Source organism: Solanum tuberosum, unplaced genomic scaffold (genome assembly GCF_000226075.1).
Source record: "Solanum tuberosum cultivar DM 1-3 516 R44 unplaced genomic scaffold, SolTub_3.0 scf00248, whole genome shotgun sequence".
Lineage (NCBI taxonomy): Eukaryota > Viridiplantae > Streptophyta > Magnoliopsida > Solanales > Solanaceae > Solanum > Solanum tuberosum.
In genome coordinates, this window is record NW_006239172.1 from 449,670 (window position 1) to 472,276 (window position 22,607).

Genomic DNA, 22,607 nt, shown 5'->3' on the forward strand with positions numbered 1-22,607 from the left:
TACTCCCTCCGTCCCATTTTATGTGACACTATTTCCTTTTTGGTCAGTCCCAAAAAGAATGTCACATTTCCTAATATGGTAAGTATTTCAAAGTCTTCATTTATTTCTTAAACTCCGTGCCTAATCAAATGTTGTCACATAAAATGGGACGGAGGGAGTAGCATTTTGGTTACTAGATTACGTATTTGTAAAGTAAACTATATGATCATATTGGTTACTAGATTACGTATTTGTAAAGTAAATTATATGATCATATGGCCGATATAACATCATATTACTAAATTTTTTTAGGTCACTAGATTAGAATTAGAATTATATAGATATGTACATGTTTTAAAATTATGGTGATAGTCAGACATTTGTTGATTCGATTAATCCAGTATGTCGTTACGTTTAGCTCATTTAACTAGAAAAGCTTCCTATTAGAAAATTCTTGGTGCTCAAAATCAAATCTCTTAATAAAGGGCGAAGAAATTTTATTCATCCGACCATGTTCTTTTTGTTGAATTTAGCATCCTGCACCCTAACCATTATGTAAGGTTAGGATTACAACTTATCAAACAGAAAGCCACCACTCTAATTATCTAAACAAAGTATATTCTATGAATATGTCATTGGCTTGGGCCAGAAATTGTCATTATAGGCGGAGTCAAGTTTTGAAGTTTATGCATTTGAAATTTTAGCCCTTTTAAGTTATTGATTTCTAATTAATAATTTGTACATATTGAATGAATCTCTTAAGATAATTACAGTGTTTGAACTAAAATTATTGAGTTCGCCTGAACCCATACATAGAACTAAAATTATTGAGTTCGCCTGAACCCATACATATCTTAAAGGCTCGCTCAATGAATTTCTTAAAATAAATACAATGTTTGAACTAAAGTTAGTGAGTTCGACTGAACTCATATCTCAAAGGCTAGCTCAAAAATTTCTTAAAATAAATACAGAGTTTGAATTAAAGTTAATGAGTTCAATCAAACACATATCTCAAAGGCTAGCTCCGCCCTGATAATAAGAATATTATACTTGTTCACCTTGGAATGTGGGTATATGTGAAAACAATAGCTCCATGCCTGGCTAATGTTGGATTCATGATCATTACAAATTTGAACAGAGATTCCTTAATTACTGTGATGGATTTTGGACGATTCCCTTTGTCAGTGACGTTGCGTGTTGTAATTCTTATATTATTATATTATAGAAGCTAGGTAGCTACTAAATTATCATATGATATATAATAGAATATTCTCTTTAAAGATACAAGGATCAAGTAGAGATTATATATAGGACTGGGAACCTAAATAAGCCACAAAAATATAAAAGTGACCAAAATAAGTTATTACTTTAGGAAGTAACTAAAATAGGCTTAGTGGAAAGAAAAAATTTCAGTTTATCTAATATTCTAAACGTTTTCCATTAGTCTCATAACGTGTATATTTTAATATATAACGGAATTATTTTCTACACTTTATAAAATGGAACTATTTCTTACACTTTATAAAGTGAAACTTTTCTTACACTTTATAAAGTGAAAACTTTTTTCTTACACTTTATATAAAGTGGATGGACATTGACCGATAAAGGAGAACATTGTTGACTAGTCTTAGGCTCCTTCCTAACATAGATTTCAAGTATTGTTAACTTGATTTGATCTATGTAGTCATCTGGAACCCTCAAAAAATCGGTCAACGATTCGTCATTATTGATAATCCACTCTCCAAAATTTACTTGTCCTTGTGATAAAAATGAAGTAGGATATTTTACGACTATAATCAAATTATAAACAGTACTGTTTATAATTTGATTATAGTCGTAAAATATCCTACTTCATTTTTATCACAAGGACAAGTAAATTTTGGAGAGTGGATTATCAATAATGACGAATCGTTGACCGATTTTTTGAGGGTTCCAGATGACTACATAGATCAAATCAAGTTAACAATACTTGAAATCTATGTTAGGAAGGAGCCTAAGACTAGTCAACAATGTTCTCCTTTATCGGTCAATGTCCATCCACTTTATATAAAGTGTAAGAAAAAGTTTCACTTTATAAAGTGTAAGAAAAAGTTTCACTTTATAAAGTGTAAGAAAAAGTTTCACTTTATAAAGTGTAAGAAAAGTTTCACTTTATAAAGTGTAAGAAATAGTTCCATTTTATAAAGTGTAGAAAATAATTCCGTTATATATTAAAATATACACGTTATAAGACTAACGGAAAACGTTTAGAATATTAGATAAACTGAAATTTTTTCTTCCACTAAGCCTATTTTAGTTACTTCCTAAAGTAGTGGCTTATTTTGGTCACTTTTATGTTTTTGTGGCTTATTTAGGTTTCCAGTCCTTATATATACACAACATAATATTGGAGTTGTATTTGTAACTTATAATCAAATAAAGTTGAAGCTTACATATAACATATTACGAGTTGATCTCTAATTTTTTATTATTTATTTAATCTTACTTATGCACCATATTATAAGTAAGAGAGAACATTAACTAGAAGTAAATATAAATTTGCCGGTCAAATTGTAAATTTCTGTATGACTAAGACTTAGGCTTCTCTAATATTTCAAATCTTGACTATATACACAAAGAATACGACACTTTGTTTTGTCACCTATTTTCTTTGCAATAAGAGATTGAAATTGCAGGGCTGACATAGTTGTTGAAATATGATTGGCTGGCCGCTTCTGGCAGCATATGGGAGAGTATTTACGAAACTATAAATATTTTACATTATTTAAGAAAAAAAATTATATTTTCTATTGTTTTTTCTTTCTTTGGTGGATAGTAAAGTATCCTAGTTCTTGTCTTTTACTATGCCAATGTTTTTTCTATTCTTATATGTCTAATTAGGACTTGTAATTTTAATTCCTCTTAATGTACGGTTGTAGATATTGAAATTTTTTAGGACTTTATTAAGACGAATTCTATTTTAGTTAGGGTTCTTAGAGGCTACTTCATCCTAAATCCTATCTTATGCCTATATAAGAGATATTATATTTCCTTAAAGATGCATCTCGAATATCTCATAAATTTTATTGGTTATTCACAAAGAGATCATGAAGACACCAAGTATTGTCTTTTTCAAAGAAATCTCGAATATGATCATCAAAATATGTCACAGACTCTTCTTGACAATATTTCAAGTAGATCTACAAATCCTTTCATGGAGATCAAGTTCGAATCACCCTAGGAGAGAAGAATCAAGGGATCAACAAAACTGTACCTGCACTATTATCAATAAAATATTCTTATTTTTTCATATTTTTTGGTGATTGTACTTTTTTTCTGTCAATTTAAAATCTGTTGCAAACAACGACAACCACATTTATAAATGCAGTTTAAGGATCTGCAAATGTTCAATCGAATCCTCTATGCTCAATGTGTTCAACAAGATCAATTAATTATAAGTTGTTAATTTTTTCGCTATCAGCGGAAACTTTCCCCATCGTGATTGATACAACATCGAAATATAGAAATCGAAATCCTAACACTAATAACAAAGATAAAAGATAGATGAAGAGACATCATATGAAAAAGAATTAAGAAAAATGGTTATAGATCAATAAATATGTAACACCCCAAACATTACTAAGCTAAGATCCAAACCATTATGTGTATGTGTATAGGTTCGTACAGGGGATTCTTAATGGTGAATAGGCATTAAGATCAATTACTAGGTATGGTAATTATTTTGGAGATGAATTAACGTCATAAGAATCCTCTAGTACAAAGTTAAGTTGAAAGTTTCCTTACCGATTGAGTTTCAGTATAAGATTTTACTTGGGTCAAATTCAAACTATCATATCTCTTAGAATATGAAGAGTTATGTGTCACATTAACCATAAAATTTGATGTCTTTGAGTCTTCTTTAGAATGACATCAACCTCTCGTCAATCCAATGTTTGAGTCTAAAATTTATGATCATTTTAGTTTAGACAAAGACATACTATTTTGGACAGGCGTTTCGCCGGTGTTGAACAATTTTTTATAGACGTTTCACGGTGAAAACGTTGATGGGCTGATGAAAAATCATTTATGTTAGTTTAACGTTGATGGGCTGATGGAAAATCATTTATGTCAGTTTTAGTTCGATTTTTCTCACTTTTGGCTATTATTTCAAGCCCTATACTATTTTTTCTCTCCTCATTCATCAAAGTAAGTCTTTATCTATGTATTTCAAGCATTTCAGCTCAAGTTTCTTTGTCTATTCATGAATTATTTATATAAATTTTAATCCTTGACCATAGAATTTTCAAGAAACGAATTCAAGAATTTCAAGAAAGAAATTTTTGATTGTTTTTCATAAAGTTAGGATTCTTCTTCAAGACCTGTGGAGCGTTTAAGATATCATAGTTAGGCGCCTTACATATATACTTTCAGTTAGTAAGATCAAAGTTATGATTTTCACCTCAAAATCAACGATTTTTGAATTCTTCTACTTTGAATATGCTAGTGTTTATTTTATTATTGAAATCATTATACTTTATGATTGTTAATGATCCTTGATTGATTCAGGGTTCATTCTATTCTACCGCATGACCACTTCCTAGTCAAGATTATTTGAAAATCTTGTCATAATATTTCTTATGGCATTGTTTTCATGAGTAAAGGATATTTCAAGATTTTAAAGAAATTTTTCAAGAAAGTGTACTTTGCCTCAAGTGCATTACTTTAGAAAAGTTTCAAGAATATATATTCCGCATCAAAATGCATACTTTCAGGAAAAAAAATCAGACAAATAAATTAAAACAAAGAAAATATATATTATATTGAAAATGAGGTATATATATATTAATTAAATCTAAAAATTCAGTATCCCATACCACAATGTTTTAGTCCAATATCTACCATTGGGTCTCACCAATGTGAATGTGGTCCCTTTAAGCCACTGCCAATAATGTCCTATCCCATAAGCTTGGAAAGGAATATAATTGGTTTGTGTGGAGGGCAGGGGAATGGGGGTTGGTAAAGACTAAATCAAAGCTTAGATGCATCATGTCCTGTGACTATTTTAGCCCTATAATAATAACAATGATATTTTTAATAATAATCCAGAAAAAAAGTTAGTAGAATTTATAAAGTAATAAAATGTTGAAAAATGGTTTTGGGACCGCAACTAATAGAAGAATTATTTTGAATATCTTAACTTGAAATAGAAAGGTAAAAGATATATATTTTTATTAAAAAAGTATAGTCATACTTTGAGACTAGTTTTAGGTATGAGATTACAAATTCTAAGTTTCAAAATGAAGTACTAGTTTTTTTTTTATTGGGAGCTAAAAAAAATAAAATATAATAATACATGAATTTGATAAAATTCTTCACCCCTCAATTATAACTTTCGAGTTTAAGCATACTATACATGCATTAAAAATAATTGGACCAATGAATTTCCGAAATCCAAATTCTTGAATTTTGGGATCGTTTGGGAGCTAGTTTGGATGTGAGTTATGCATGTATTAAAGTTTACATAAGTAATATCATGTTTGGACGTAGTTGCATAGGAGGTATGTTATTCATGTATAAAATGGGAAATTTTGCAAATTACCACTATAATAAACTTAATTAGGCTTCTTAACTATAGTTTGCATATTTACAGGTTATTATGTATAAAATAGTTTGCATATTTAAGTAATATCATGTTTGGACGTAGTTGCATAGGAGGTATGTTATTCATGTATAAAATGGGAAATTTTGCAAATTACCACTATAATAAACTTAATTAGGCTTCTTAACTATAGTTTGCCAATACTTTACTAGGTTATTACTTGGTATAAAATTAGTTTTGCTATATTAAGTAATATCATGTTTGGACGTAGTTGCATAGGAGGTATGTTATTCATGTATAAAATGGGAAATTTTGCAAATTACCACTATAATAAACTTAATTAGGCTTCTTAACTATAGGTTTGCATAACTATAGTTTGCATAGCTTACTCGTTTGTATAATTTGCAGTTTTGCACATTGTTTGTATAATTGAGTTATTTTTGTCCGTATTTGTATAAGTATAATTATGTTGGTAGACTTTTGTACTTATATATTTTGTATAAGTAAAATAAAGAAATATACAATCAGAATAACCATATACAGTTACAGATTCATACAAAAATGGATACAACTGTAGATCTAAATTGGATCTTTTTTCCGAAGTAATACAAATTTTGAAATTATACAAATATGATAAAATTTGAAATAACGAATTTATACAAACATCTGAACTTTAAACAGTCATACAAATTATATTATACAAATTACATTATACAAAAGTTATACATATTATATTACACAAATTCTGAAAGCTACACGTTTATACAAACTTAAAAAGTTATACAAAAAAGATTGGATGTATCTGATGAGAAAATTGAAAAATCAAAGGAAATCATCGCATATACAAATACAAACCGTCATACACAAATACAAATCAAACAAAAAATTATTAGTGATGAATTATACAAACGTAGGAAATTATGCAAATTTGAATCAAAGCCCACATAATTAACGTTAAATGTTAGTGGCGAATTGTAAATTAGTTAAACTATATATAGCTATGTTAACTAATTAGCGAGTAAATATTTGCTTATTCGCACGTTATTTCCCTTAATGATGTGTGATTTTGCAATTAAAAATTCACAAGAAGTTAATAATATATGCATAATTCTAACAACCAATCATCTCTTACAAAATTGATTGGAGTCTTTTTCATCAGTTATCAATTAAAAATGGCATCTATCATTGGGCTGCCACTTGAACTTTGAACATATGCCTGTGGCTCCCACCTTTTGGGGGCCAAAACATTGCATATCCAAATTAAATTCCAATGCCTTCCACTCTTCTTCCTTGTTTACTTTATTTCCCTTTCATATTTCCTTTTTCTACAAGGCCAACTCAATATTATTTCAAGAGTGAGAGTGAAATACCATTGCACCAACTTCTCTTTATGATAATAAATTCAACTTTTAGTTAGTTAATATTTTGGAAAAAAAAAACTTATATCCACATCCATTGTTGAAGTATTATTTTTTGGAATATTAGTTGCAAAAAAAAAGAAAAAGAAGAGATCTTGAGAGTTGGAATATATATCCACATTTTTATCTTCTTATCTTTTTTCTCATTAAGGGAATTGTCGCAAGTTGCTAGGTTCAATACGTGGACATATGGGAATCTAAGAAATCAATAATGTGAGTAGCTCGATCCCATTTATATTTGTAGCTCCAAATTAGTAGTCTCATTGACAACAAACGTGACATTTCACCTCATATACCCTATTTCTTGAATACCTGAAGTGGAAAATTGTAACAATTCAATCCGCTAGTGATATTATTCGTTTTGAACCTAGGACCGCACAACTCGATCAAAAGCGTGTTATTAATTGATAAGACCTGCTTACATATCTACCTAACATCCCTAGATTTCCTATGTTTTTGCCGATAAGAACTTCTTATCTTAAGTTGGGGTGTTATAAAAATAACGAATTATGTTACATGTGGGTACGTAAATGTGAGAGCAATTAATTTGTTCGAGGTAACCCATAATCCTAATAGCAATACAATAAAAGAGATATTTAGTGACAATAATTTTTTTTTCTTTTAACTGCAATTGAGTTATTGTCATTGCATCCAAACGTTTATATAGAGTGTTGGTTATAAATGCTTATGTTTATTATTATTGTTGTTATATAGTATATCAACAATAATATTATTTATTATAGTGTTGCCTCTCTTCAAGTTAAATATGTAACGTGCTAATTGACAAGGACAATTCTACAAGGCCTAACAAACCAATGGAAGAATGACTTCTGAATATAGAACAATCGAGAAGATGTATATTGAATATTTGAATCGATGAAATATGTTTACATCATAGTTTGCATTGTGTGTTTATTTGCCTATTCTTCCTAACCATCTATCAAGTGACAACTCATTTCCTAACATAATCTTAACAACTACTAACATTCTAATTAATAAATAATGAAAAGACGTAGATATCCTCCCCTTAAAATTAGTACATAACAATATATCTTTCCCCTATGGGAAGAATTTTTTTTTTAAGAATTTGACCAATTAAATATGAAAATAAATAAATATATTTTGCGATGATCTTATTAATTAAGACTCGATCCACTAAGAAAATCTTTTGATGGTTACAACACTTGATGCCAAATTTGACAAGCACCTAGCTTGTTTAGTTTCGACAGTTTCGTAAATAAATAAAATGGTTGGTTTTTCTCAAAGGAAGGGGTGGCTTAAGATTTTTATGGTAAACTCCATCACAAACAGTTAATAGCCTATCATATTTCCACAAGTATATATATATATATATATATATATATATATATATATATATATATATATATATATATATATATATATATATATATATATATATATATATATATATATATATATATATATATATATATATATATATATATATATATATATATATATATATATATATATATATATATATATATATATATATATATATATATATATATATATATATATATATATATATATATATATATATATATATATATATATATATATATATATATATATATATATATATATATATATATATATATATATATATATATATATATATATATATATATATATATATATATATATATATATATATATATATATATATATATATATATATATATATATATATATATATATATATATATATATATATATATATATATATATATATATATATATATATATATATATATATATATATACTTGTGGAAATATGATAGGCTATTAACTGTTTGTGATGGAGTTTACCATAAAAATCTTAAGCCACCCCTTCCTAAGACATTTGACAAGAGGGGAAGAAATAGTGCAACCAATATTAATCTTTACCAATTTTGTGGGAATAGTGCAAAGTCTACGAGGCCACAAGTGTCATGGTACTCAATGTTCACAAGTGATTGTGGGGCATCAATTGTTGCTAGCCTTTTAATCTCGAAGAGTCGAGAGGAAATGACATGTGCATATTCCCAATAAAAACTTGAGGACAATGGTTTTCTCATCATTTACATACAAAAAAATATCCTTCTTTAATTGAATTACCCTACCTAACGTTTGACAGATTTATCTTCAAATATCTGTTACATCTTAAGTTTTGAATCAAATTTTATAACATTGCCTTAAAAAATTATCAATTTACAAAATTGGAACTATTCACGTCCAAACACAATTTTAAATATCAAATATCATGACTTAAGAAAAACACTCAAATTTTCACGTTTCAAATTCAAAATCTATAGTCAAACAGAAGCAAATCTTGATTTTATTGATATTGATAAATATTTTACAAAATTTAAGCTTAAGTTATTGAATTTTATCGAATTCGTAATCACAATATTGACTCCGCTCCTAGGTGAATTCAAATGAGAGTCGCATATACCCATCTCCAAGTGATCTTTTTTAACCATTTGAATGGTCACCAAGTATTTTCAAAACATATCCACTAGTATATGTCTCATCAGCAACGTAACCTCAATATAAAATATTATCATCAATAATTTTTAACTTAACATGCTATATTTATTCGTTTCCACAAATTTTCTCTAATTCATTGGAGACCAAAGAAATACAAAAAAGTTATATTTTCAAAAAAACATGTGGACGAGCTAACTTAGCTTGCAAAATGGTGTCAAACCTTTTTTTTAAAAAAAACGTATGAACTAGGTATTAAAATAGATGTCAATTTTTTTTTGTTTTTTTTCGAAATACTTGTTTTCATATAGAAAATATACACAATATTTTCGTAATCCGTAATGTTAATTTGTTTCCGATGTATAGAAACTGAATAAAACATGCATGAAATTTGTATATCAAGAGGTATATTATTTCTTGACGTTCATTGATATTTTTACACCAATGTAGATATATTTGATAAATTTAGAAAACGCCTAACCATGAATAGTTTCAACAGTTCACGGATCTTTCAATTTGAATTCTTTCTCAACATGCCTCATACCCTACTATTTTCGAAAAAACATGTGGATGAGATAACTTAGCTTGCAAAAAGGAAAATCAAAACATCAACAATACCTAATTAAGCACATGCATATGTATTATTTTTAAGCAAACATTGATCTATGGCAACCGAAAATCCACTTACATAACATAACTTGGTCATTTCTCATACAACAACATAAAAATCCAAAAAAAAAAAAAAGCAGTCTAAAACATAAAACATGATCATGTCCCTAACTTTAAAATAAATGTCAAAATTTTGGTTAACAAAGAAGTTGTTTGGTAAAGAAAAATAAGACACGTATCAGTTTTCAGAATAGTAAGATATATATTATATTGTTGAAAAAGTGTACAAACAGATCGAGAAAATTGCGCTTGGTCGGTTCGGTGTTTGATCTTAGCTTATGATTGTGTTATATGTCGGGGCGGAATTAATTGATTGAAGACGCGTGGATCATCAAAAATATCGTAGCTTCCGTTGAAACAATTGTAACTGCTTTCGATAGATCAGAGTAGGGCTGTCAAAAGTGAATTCAAACCTATGTAATCCGTCCATAATTTTAAGGATTGGACTCAAGATAATTTGAATTGGGTTCAATTCCAACCCATTCAAGCCTATTCCATTTTAAGAGAATCTTCAATTGAACCCAATTCAATCTCCAATTTCAATCCGTTTTAAAACCCTTTACTAAGATATGTTCCTATATTAAAGGTATGAATTATTATTATTATTATTATCTATTTAACATCTTTTAAGATTTTATCTATGCATTTGTTACTTTTTAAAATAAAAAAAACTTGAGCTGAAATTCGAATTGTGATTATAAAAGTTAAATATCACTATGTTAAAATTATTGAGATTAACCGGGTCAAATTGGGCAGGTCAAGACCCAACCCGTTTTTTTGCCCATTTGAACCCAACTCATTTGAGCCCAAAGTAAACTTGGGCGGGTCAAGATCCAACCCGATTTTAATTTCAACCCATTTTAATATCTCCAATTTCAACCCAACCCGCCCATTTGACACCCCTAGATCAGAGTTGCTCCAAAATTGCGATAAGTGCTTGAGATTAGAATTACTTATCATAAAAAATTCTAAAAATTTAAAGTATTTTAAACTTATATATATATATATATATATTACACATGTTTTGTTTGGATGCACAATTGCAATCATAAAATTATAATAAATTTTTAAATAAAAATTAATCATTTAAAATTTATACTAGACAAATAAGAAATTTTATTAATGACATTAAATTAAATATTTAAGATATATATTCTTTTTTGAAAATATATTAATTAATAAACATATTTACTGTAACTAATATTATGAAAAAATAATTGATTTATATTTTTTCAAATTAATATATTTCAATTGAATTAATCGTAACAACTAAAAGTATGAAGTTTCTACGAACATTGTGAAATGCATATTTGATAAAAAGAATAGTAATATATAAATAAAATAACATAAATTATTAAATGTTTGACAAAAATATAATCTATCAAGTCTAATTAAAAAATGACGTGCAATGTAAATTCAATATTATTAAAACAAATGAAACTGAAAATATAACAAAAGTAATAAATTCAAACCAAAAAATTTAACATAATACTCTTATAACAAATTTCAACATAACAATAAATATGATTTATTTTTATTTCTTCATAATAAAGAAAACGTAAGTCTATAACCTTACTTAACAGTAAATTCTATTTTAATTTAAAAAATTAGAATACTAATAAAATATGCTAATGAGAGAATAAACATGGCATAAAGAAATAGATAATACGAGAAAATTACATAGAATCACGTAAAGTAAGGTTGAGAACAAGAATAAAATAAAATATAATAATATAAAATAAAAATAGACTTTTACAAATTTTTAGAATAATAAAAATAAAAATAAAAAGAAATTAAAATAATAGAAGTAAAAAAAATAAAACAAAAAAAATAAAAATAGAAATTAGAAAAAATGAAAAAGTAATCAGGTGGTAATTACACCATGTAATTACCAACAATTCACAGGCAGAGGCTGTGAATTGTAGAGTGTAATTACCCCTGCCAATTACACCAATTACCTGCTGACCAAGTAATTATCTATCCTTTCAAACAGGACAAAACAAAGTAATTACACCAAATCCAATTACAAGGGTGTCCTTCCAAACAGGCCCTTAGTGTTGTCTTAATATTATTAGGAGGAGGAGTTGACATAATGATGACTTGATCACTAGTTAGCTTGGAATCTTATGTAGCCAAAATTATATTTGCTGCTTTGTTTGCTTGATGAAAGTTAAAATAAACCGAATTTCACAATTTTCTCAGCAGAGACTTGCAATTTCAACAACGGATTCATAAGAAGGATGAGCATACTCTAATAGTTGCAAAACCTCAATAGAATTTGAATCTATTTCAATAGGAGTTTGGCTGTAGGAAGCATATGAAACCTGGCACGAGTCCAACGGGCTCTCTCCTTCTGTGTTCTGTCATCCATCTAGTGTTGGGTAGGGGTGTTTCTGGTTCAATTTGGATCGGTTATTGGTTAAAACCAAAACCAAACCAATCTAGTCGGTTTTTTTAAATTTCTAAAACCAAATCAAACCAAACGAAAAAAATAACCGTCAGTTTGGTACAGTTTTTTTGGTTTTTTTCGGTTTGAAAATAATAAATTTTTTGAGGACATGCGTATCTCAATAGACACAAACACCTAATACATGAACAATCCATGTGAAAGCTATCGTTGGTTCAATTAAGCAATTAAGCAATACTAGAGTTATTATTACACGAACAAAGTGATTCAATTAAGAGAGTGTGACTATCTTATGTGAGGTAGAGTAGGTAAAGACTAAAGTAATGGATTTTGATGGACTTGGACTTAGGATTGTAATAGTTGAGCTAAAATTGGTAAAGTTAAATACTTAATTTGATTAAAATTTTAAAAAATATTTATCATTTATTTATGAATAATATATAAATAAATATAAAATGTATGTATCTAATTTATCGGTTTGGTTTGGTTATTTTTGCGGTTGTTTTTTTAGTAAAACCAAAACCAAACCAAATAGTGTCGATTTTTCAAAAATATAAAATCAAACCTAACCAAACCAAACAAAATATAGATTTTTTTAATCGATTTGGTTCGTATTGCAGTTCGTTTTGGTTTTTAAAGCATAACCATGAACAGCCCTAGTGTTGGGTTTGGAAGTCCAACATATAATTATTTTGGGCCTAAGGCCACGAAGCAGATCAGAAGCTCGAGTCCAAGTCAAATGGGCCTGAAACCCAAATTCCCCATCCCCTAAAACCTTTTTAAAATGTTAATAAGAATCTTTAACGTTCTTCAAATTTTTTAAATATACATATATATAATTAATACAAAACAAAAAGCAAAAAAATTGTAATAAACATTGATTCAACAAATTCATAAAACCATATACAACATAATGTGAAAATTGATACAAAAATAAATCACAAAAATATATAAAGTATAAAAGATATAAAATGAGAATTAAAATTATGCAAATACCTCAAACTCTTCAACATCGTCCATGGACTTAGATTCAACACCATTATCATATGTTGTTTTTGATTCTTGTTACTAGATTCAATTTTTTTTTCTTTTCTTTTTTTGAACTCATCAAATCATTTGAACTGAAAAGTCAAAGGTAGTGTTTGTAATGCTAATTGAGGTTATGCAACTCAAAATAAGCTTAGTAATTTTAGAAGGAAATTTTTAAAAACATAAAGTTTTATATACAAAGAATAACTCAATACGGTGAAGGGCTTTTTCTAGATCAAATTTTAGCATAAGAGTTTCTTTTGCACTTTTTGTATGATTAAGATGATTGATTCATAAGTTCTTTTATTTATCACAAGCTCTTCTTCCTTTTAGAAAACTATTTTGACAAAGACCAATGAGCTTTTGAAGAAGATTTAATTTGATTGGTGAAATTTTTTATGACACTTATATAAAACGTATTGCACAATTTAATGAGACAGTTTTTTTTTCAAGTTGCGACATTTTTAAATTTAGAATTAAGGCAAAGAGAGGTTTTTATTAAGGCATTCTGAAATAATTTGGGTTTGGAAAATCTGATGGTAGCAATCCATCACTATTTTGCTCATTGTGTCCTAATGAATTTGAAAAAATAATAACGAATGGTTGCCATCTGGACTTAGTGCATTGAAGGATTTGAAGGAGAATAGAGCTTGGGTAACTTCAAAAAAGGGTCATCTAGAGGGGAAAGGTCTAGAGTATGAAAACTTCTAGTGGCATTTTAAATGCCTTTGCCATTGAAAGAGTTGTGATTAGTGACTAAAGCATTCTTGTAGAAGTTTGAAGACATGATGCATAATTTTGTTATTATCAGTTATCTAGGCATCATTCTCTAAAACAACTTGGCCCGGTCGTTATGAGTATGTCCATAGGAAAGGAATTTGGGCCAGAAAGTTTTTTGGGTAGTAACTTGAAAATTCTTGACTAGGCTAGCCTTAGATAGAATCTGGGCAAGGTGAGGTCTAAGGCCATCCAGAAATGGGTGTTGTTTTGCTTTGAGATTTGACTGATGTATACTTGTAGCCAAGACATTAATGAGTCCATAATGTCTTTTGGAATTGAATTTAGGTAAGTAGAACTCCTGAAATTGAACTTGACGTGAAAAGTAGGAGTCGGCTCATCAAGGGAAGAGTTTCTGTCGATCTCGTTATAGTGGACGACCTCCCGCTATAGTGTTGCTCAGACCACTATAGCGAGGTAAGTTGTCGCTATAGTGAGACTGACGTCATTATAGCGAGGGAATCATGATTTTATGTAGAAACGTGCTCAAAACCTCTATTTTTTGTAATTGTGTTCTTGAAAACAGAGAGGGGCTATTTTGGGCAGCTTGCATCAAATTTTCCATGAAAATCACCGATAAAGGTAAAAATTTGGCTCCCTAATCTTGTAAACTATTTCTTAAGTTTTAGAAACTTGGTGGTTAACACTTAACATTGGGGAAATGTTTTAAGCATGATTTCATGGTGGAAAGGATCCCTAAGTTGGGGAAGATGAGCACATTCTGGCCGAGGTTGTGATTTGTTAGTAATTCGGGTAAATTAATAGGTCATTAATTAGTGATTTATTATTGTTTGCATTGCTTATTTTAGATCAAGAACAAGCAAAGGCACTTCACAAGGAAAAAACTCGAGCTAGTTAGAGCTTCCAAGAGGCTTGATTTGATGCAGGTCATGGTTATATATTCTGATTTATGTATGTATGCATGTTTATTGCTTGTAGTATCATATTGTGCAATGCATGATGTAGGTAATCTCATGCAAGGAACTGGTGGTTATGATTGTGGTATTTCAAGTAGTCTTGTTCATTGCGCTATGTGATTATGCATATTTGATTGTGATTTTTGGTTGGCTCAGATATCACACCGGTACATGACATTCTAGATTAGCTCGGATGCCACGCCTGATATGCATATATACAGTTGGTTAGGATATCACGTTTGGTATGATACTAAAGTTTAGTTTGGGTTACATGAGAGGACCAAATATGTGTTTGAGGTCCCATGAGCGGATTAGTATTTGCATTATGATCATATGAGACATGTAGTTATGCATTGTTTCATTTATTGTTGAGTGCAACAAATCTTCCAATGGCTGATTCGAGACCTCAATTGAGATACATCTGATTTCGAGTGAACAGTACGGGTCGTACTGCAATCTATAACCCGTAGATGAGGCTCATAGCTAGGCACTGACTCTGAAAACTTTGTTGTGATAGTCTCTAGTAAAACGATCATAATTTTTTCCTTCAAACTTGAAATGAGGCAAATTTAATTTGGTGGAGTTGAAAAGTTGACTCATAGACCTTTTCTTCATAGGTCATGGGTCACGTAATTCATTATATACTGAGAGATATGATCGTTTTAAGTTAACCTTAATATGAACTCATTTGAAAACTTAGCCGATAGGAATTCTTTGAACTTGACTTGGTGTTTAAGGCACCTTACGATCCTAAAGCACATCTTATGCACTTACTACACTTAGTAAAGGACTTTAACATATGTATACAGCTTAAAAATTATCGGGTTCGGATTTGTACGCATATGAAGGATGGTAGGAATCTTTGCTTAGAAGTTGCGGGGTATTATAAAAGGCAACTCTTTTATGTCTAAATTATTTCCCTTATTTTATATATGTTAAACTTGGTTGTTTAAATGGTATTGGGATGGTTCAGGTTAGATGGCTCTCCCATCGGCTTGTTTAGGATGGATGTCACTCACGATGGTGTGGATCGTGACATTCTCATGCTTACAGTAAGAAATTTTATTTTTTCTCTTTTTATCGATAACAGAAAGGATTTAGTATTGACATCACTATCATTAAGCCAATTGATCATAGATCTAATTTTTTAATAATCCTCTTTTATTTGAAGGTAATTGTTGAAATTTTGAGTAAGGACATATAGATAGGAAGGGGATCTTTGGATGCCTTCAAGTCTAACAAAAAAAAGTTTCTATTTCAAAAAATGACACTAAAGGCCTGTTTATTCCCTTTAGTGGCCTCTGCTTGGAAATGGTCTTCTAATATTTTGTTATTTTAACATTGTTGGATAACTTTTTCAAAACTCGAATGTAAGATCCATAATTTTTCCACTCCAAAGATCTGATATAACAACTTGAGATTTAGTCAATTTATTGTGGAGAGATTGGGCTTAGCCGAATTGAGTTTTTTTAACTTCATTATTGTTTTGGAATAAATGGTGGCCTTTGCCACGTTTAGTTTTGTTAAAAAAAAAAAAAGAGTCTGTTTAGTTTTGTTAAAAAAATAAAATAGAGTCTTAAGAAGATGGGTAATATGTAGATTGATTTTTTTTATTCATTTATCATTTTCGAAGATTTAAAAATAATAATAATTAGTATTTGAATTTATTCCGCTAGCATGATTTGAATTACAAGTATCACAATAAAAATGAAGAATGGAACAAACAATGAGAGGATAGGTGTAGAGTATGATTCACAAAATTTATCGTGCTTAAAAAGGATTTAAATTTTCATTTTGAAATGTAATCTCTATTTGATGCCTCAGAAAAATACAAATTTAAATATATCGCAGCTCCATAGTCATGTTTGTGGTGAATACAATGAATACAACGACTTGTAGCATGGTTAAGAGTTTTGAATGCTTGATTTCTATATCAGTCTATCTTAATCAGAAGATTTTTTGACATATTTTACAGTATTATTTAACACTTTTTAAAATGTATATCATTTAATGCTTTTTAAAATGTACTTGAATATTACCTATGCTTGCAAAAAAAATATCTATGCTTGCAAAAGAAATAGCTACAAGTATGACTACACAAGTCTTTTCAAGTTAAGACAAAAATTAAAGGCTTTAGACAAATTATATATACATGAAATATGTAAGTAAGTCTTTATTACGACTTCAACAAAATTAGTAACTTGAATCAAAATATTATAAAATGTTTGAATTTATACATAAAATTCCATATATGTGTTCATCTTAATTTGTCAACAATGGTGATTATTAGAGCCATTTTTCACTCATATCTATTCTTCACAAGAACTTATGTAATATTTTAATAATAATCAAGGTTAATGTAATATTCTTTAAAATTTCCGTCTCCTACAAATTTCAAATTATTATTACAAAATAGAATATCTAAAGTAACTTTATATATTTTGAGTAGTTTGAATTTACTTTTAATTAAAGGGAAAAAGGACAAATATACCCCCAAACTATCGTAAATGGTATGCAGATACCCGCCGTCATACTTTTGGGATATGGGTGCCCCTGCCGTCCAAAAACTAGAGCATATATACCCTTTATACTAACGGACATTCACGTGTCATAATCTTATCCACCGATCCGATATTTATCAACGGATAAGATTGTGCCACGTGTTCCTATTTAGTCTTCCGTTAGAGTGAAGGGCATATATGCTCTAGTTTTTGGACGGCAGGGGCTACCAATGTCCCAAAAGTATGGCGGAGGATATTTGCATACCATTTACGATAGTTCGAGGATATATTTGTCCTTTTTCCCTTAATTAAAATTGTAATATTAGAATATTGGAAAAAAGGATAAATATACCCCCGAACTACTATAATTGGTATCTAAATACCCTCCGTTATACTTTTAGGACACTAATGCCCTTACCGTCTAATTTTTGGGTGTATATACCCTTTGGACTAACGGAGGAACACGTATCTCAATTTTAAAGACCTATCCGAAATTTATTTGATTTTTACCCATGATTAAGATACCCACCCAAAAAATTCAAAACCCACCCAAATAACTTGAAACCCACACTCAAATTATAATCCAAAAACACCCTAAAAATCTTCACTTTCATTACCCATTTAATTTCCTAAATCAGACCTTATATCAGATTTCAAGAGACATTTTAATCTGAACGGAATCACACAGAAAGGGCAAAAAAAAAATCGGTCTCAGCAACGGCAAAAAAGAAGAACCCCATCGGGGTATATTGTAGGAAAATCCATTTCCTTGATTCAAAATGATTTGTTGTTGTTATTGAATGAAAAAACTGAGGTGTCTTGCTTCAACTGCTATGAAAATAAACCTAGGCAAAAATTAAAGTGTTCAAGTTGACTGAGATTTCCGACAAAGTTCAAATCTTCTCATCAATCTAGACCTCAAAGTGCCCACTTCAGTTTTTTTTTTTTGGAGCATTTCGATTTTTGAATTTGTCTTCTAATTTAGTGATGGATTTTTTTATCTGACCTGATGATAGTATGTTGTTGAAATTTTTGATATTTTCATCAATTTGGTCTTCAAAGTGTTCCATTACTTCTTTAAGATATTAGGGCATGTAATTTGTTGATTGAAGTATAGTGAGTTCTTACCCTAAATTTGTATTTTTTTTCCTTGGAATTTGAAAGTTTATTGATGTTAATTTTGTTTCCGATTTGATTCTTTGATATATTTGATTCTTTGATATGCCTCAGTGTATTGCTTTTCCTTTGAGATGTATGATGTGGTTTGTGGTATCAAGATCTGTAATTCTTTTAGGAATGTATTTTTTTTATTTTTGAAATGGGCATATGAAGATTTTGGGTTATAATTTGGGTAGGATCTTTAGTTATTTGGGGTGGATATTTACTTAGTTGGGTGGGTTTCTTTAATTATGGGTAAAAAATAAATAAATTTCGGGTAGGTCTTTAAGATCGAGACACGTGTCCCTCCGTTAGTCCAAAGGATATATACACCCCAAAAATTAGACAGTAAGGACATCAGTGTCCTAAAAGTATAACGAAGGGTATTTAGATACCATTTATGATAGTTCAGGAATATATTTATCCTTTTTCCCTAGAATATTTCATATATAAGATATTCTCGTATGTCCCATTCTAGTAATTATATTCGTTAAGAAAATTACTGAAAAGAAAATTTAATTTATGTTACATTATATATAACGGCCAAGTATAATGCATATATATGACTAATGCCATCATAATAATCGAATGCAAGAATCCTAGCATCTACTTAGGAATAATACATGAACATGATTCTTAACTTGACGTCAGTTGACAACTATGTCATTTAACTTCAGTTGACAAATATGCCATTTAACTTTGAGTGTGTACAAGTAGACACTGAAACTTGTATAAAATGAACAAGAAGACAACATGTCTTACATGGCACCCTACATGACAATTTTCCGTCCTACGTGGCGTCCTACATGTATTATGCCATGTAGGATATGTGTGTCTTCTTGTCCAATTTTATACAAGTTTAAGTGCTTACTTGTGCACACTCGAAATTAGAGGGCATAATTATCTATTAAAGCCAAGTTTAAAGGTCACATTTATATATTATAAATAATATATATAATGTAACATACTTGTGCACACTCACACGACATTAATTTTTTTCACCTACTAATAGATTAGGTCACTGTGGTGGCACTACCGCACTGCACTTTTAAGTTTATGTTATCAATCTTAATATGCTAAAAGAATCACTTAAAAAAATGTCTAAATTGTGAGGGTTTAATAGCGGAGGTTAGCTACATCCTCCACAAATTATATTAAACACAGGGGGTTTTGTAGTTGACAGAAAATAAAAGTAAATAGCTGGGCTTTAGAACTTCCACCCTCTGAAAAGAGAAAATGTAAGTAAATAGCGGGTGTTTTCCTCTTCCATCTGAAAATATATTTTTTTATTACAAAATCGATACCTATATTTTTATGCTATATGTTTATACTTATTTTTCATTTCCAAAATACAAAACACTCTCAATTATTTTTAATTCAAAAAAATACATAACTTCAAAAAAATAAATATCAAATAGAGTATTTAAATACTCTATTTTTAATTCAAATAGAGTATTTAAATAGTAATATGTGATATAAACTTGATAAATGTAATTTCTATTTAAGTCTTAAATAATAAGAGTAAATGTTATTTAATTTTCTTTTCCAACTTTTAAATAAGTTGACTATTACGTTTAATATAACATTATATCTTCTAGATTTAACAAATTATCGATGCATTCAATTAATGAGCTGTTGTACAAATTACTGTGATCTCATATACCAAATAAAAGGATTATATTTGAAATTTGACAAATAGTAATTGTATAGAAAATGAAGAACAAGGAATCAATCAATGTGTTAGCTTTTATTTGTGTGTTCATTTTGCTAGGTTAAGTTTCTTTTCTTTTCCCTCTCCTCGTTTTCTCTCTCATTTTTACTTCTCACTTATTATAAGGAATATCAGTAAATTTTCTTCTTTATACATATGGATATATGCAAGCGTATATGCACATATGTATATGAAAAAGGTCAATATTTATGATTTATCTTTACATTTTTCATATGTTTACATGTAGGTCCATATCGTTAGCTTTTGTCTATAATATTTTTCCCCGACGAATAATTTATTATATCATAGAAGAACGGATCTAACTCAATTGATTTAACGGAACTTGTGTAAGCAGGTTGGATATTTATTAAACATTTGAGTGCATAGTTAATTCTATTTAATTTCTCTAGGGCATGCATCACAATATTATAGAGGATGCATACAACTAATTTGATAGTTTAGGGTTAATTTGGATCTTTTTATTGATTATGTATCAATCGAGATAAATTTCAAAGTCAAAGCTGATATAATCACACAAATATTATGATATATTTCAAATCATTAAATTAAAATGTATCATTTCTTTTAAAATTTCATGTTGAGCTAAAGTATGACGTACAAAGTGGAATAGAGGGAATGTATATTTCTTTATTTGCTATTTATTTGAAGTTTACAAGCTCAACTTAGACCAAAATATATTTATTTAAATTGATAGAAATTTTTTATAAACATAATAGTAGTAGCTTGAAGAACATTCACACATTTAAGATCACAAGATATCAATATAAATTAGTTAAATTTTTTAATAAACATAATAGTCGTAACTTGAAGTATCACGCCCCGAGCCTACACCCTGGACGTGGCCGTCACTCGAGAACTATTTTTGATCCCCAAGCGAATCCTTGGCCTGGATGACTGTTTAGCGGAAGACCTACTCAAGCATAAGGAAGCTTTAAAAATAGAATTTATAGCATTCAAACTCAAGTAAATACTTAACTCAATTGTCTGAAAATATTTAAGTGCAATAATAATAATACTTTGCAAAACAATCTCAAAATGTTTCAAACAAAAGGGAAATACTGAGAGACTCATCAACTCTAACTATCTATGAAGCCTCTTATACTAGGATACAAGTTGGGACAAGACCCACGACAACTCAACAACATGAAAGTAAATTGTGAAATCCTTCGAAAAGCAAGGAGGCTCACCAAAGTTGTCTGAAGTACAAAGTGATCTCAACGAAACGCTTGTTGATGATCTTGAACACCTATATCTACATCATAAAAGATGCAGGTTGAATGACATAGTACATTGAATGTACGAGTATGTAATATAGTAGAATAGCAAACAACTGAATGAAAAAGTTGCAATAGATGTAGATATATACTCGACTGAATGTAAAGAAATAAGGAAGTGAAACCATTAAAACTTTACACAAATACTTTCTCATTCTCTGAACTTTAACATAATAAGTGATATATAAAAATACACTTTAACTCTATTGGGAGATTTTCTAACCGACAACCATCACTATGAGCTAAGCGATGATACAACGTCTTGTCCACACTACCAGAACTGTCCTATATCGTGTCGGGATAGAGAACACCTCAACTAAGTGGATCCACTAAGCTATGCCCGAAGGCTCTATGGATTCATCTAAAAAGTATGATCATGCACCCATGTTGGCAAGACATAGTTTATGTGGGGATGTGAGTTGTCTGAACTCTCCCTCATATCAGTGTTCAATACTACTCCCAATAATATTTACTTTTGCTCAATGTATAAAAACATTTATCTTTCTCTGGTTTGAGATAATTGCTCAACTATCCTCTTAAAAGAGGCAACTGCTCTAAATTAACTCTGAACTCATTACTCGTTTAGAAATCAAAGTTTCTCTTTTCTTACTGTAAAAATGATAAATTTGGGAGTCAATAATTCCCTTAAGCTTTACTCAAAAAGCCTCTTTAAACTTT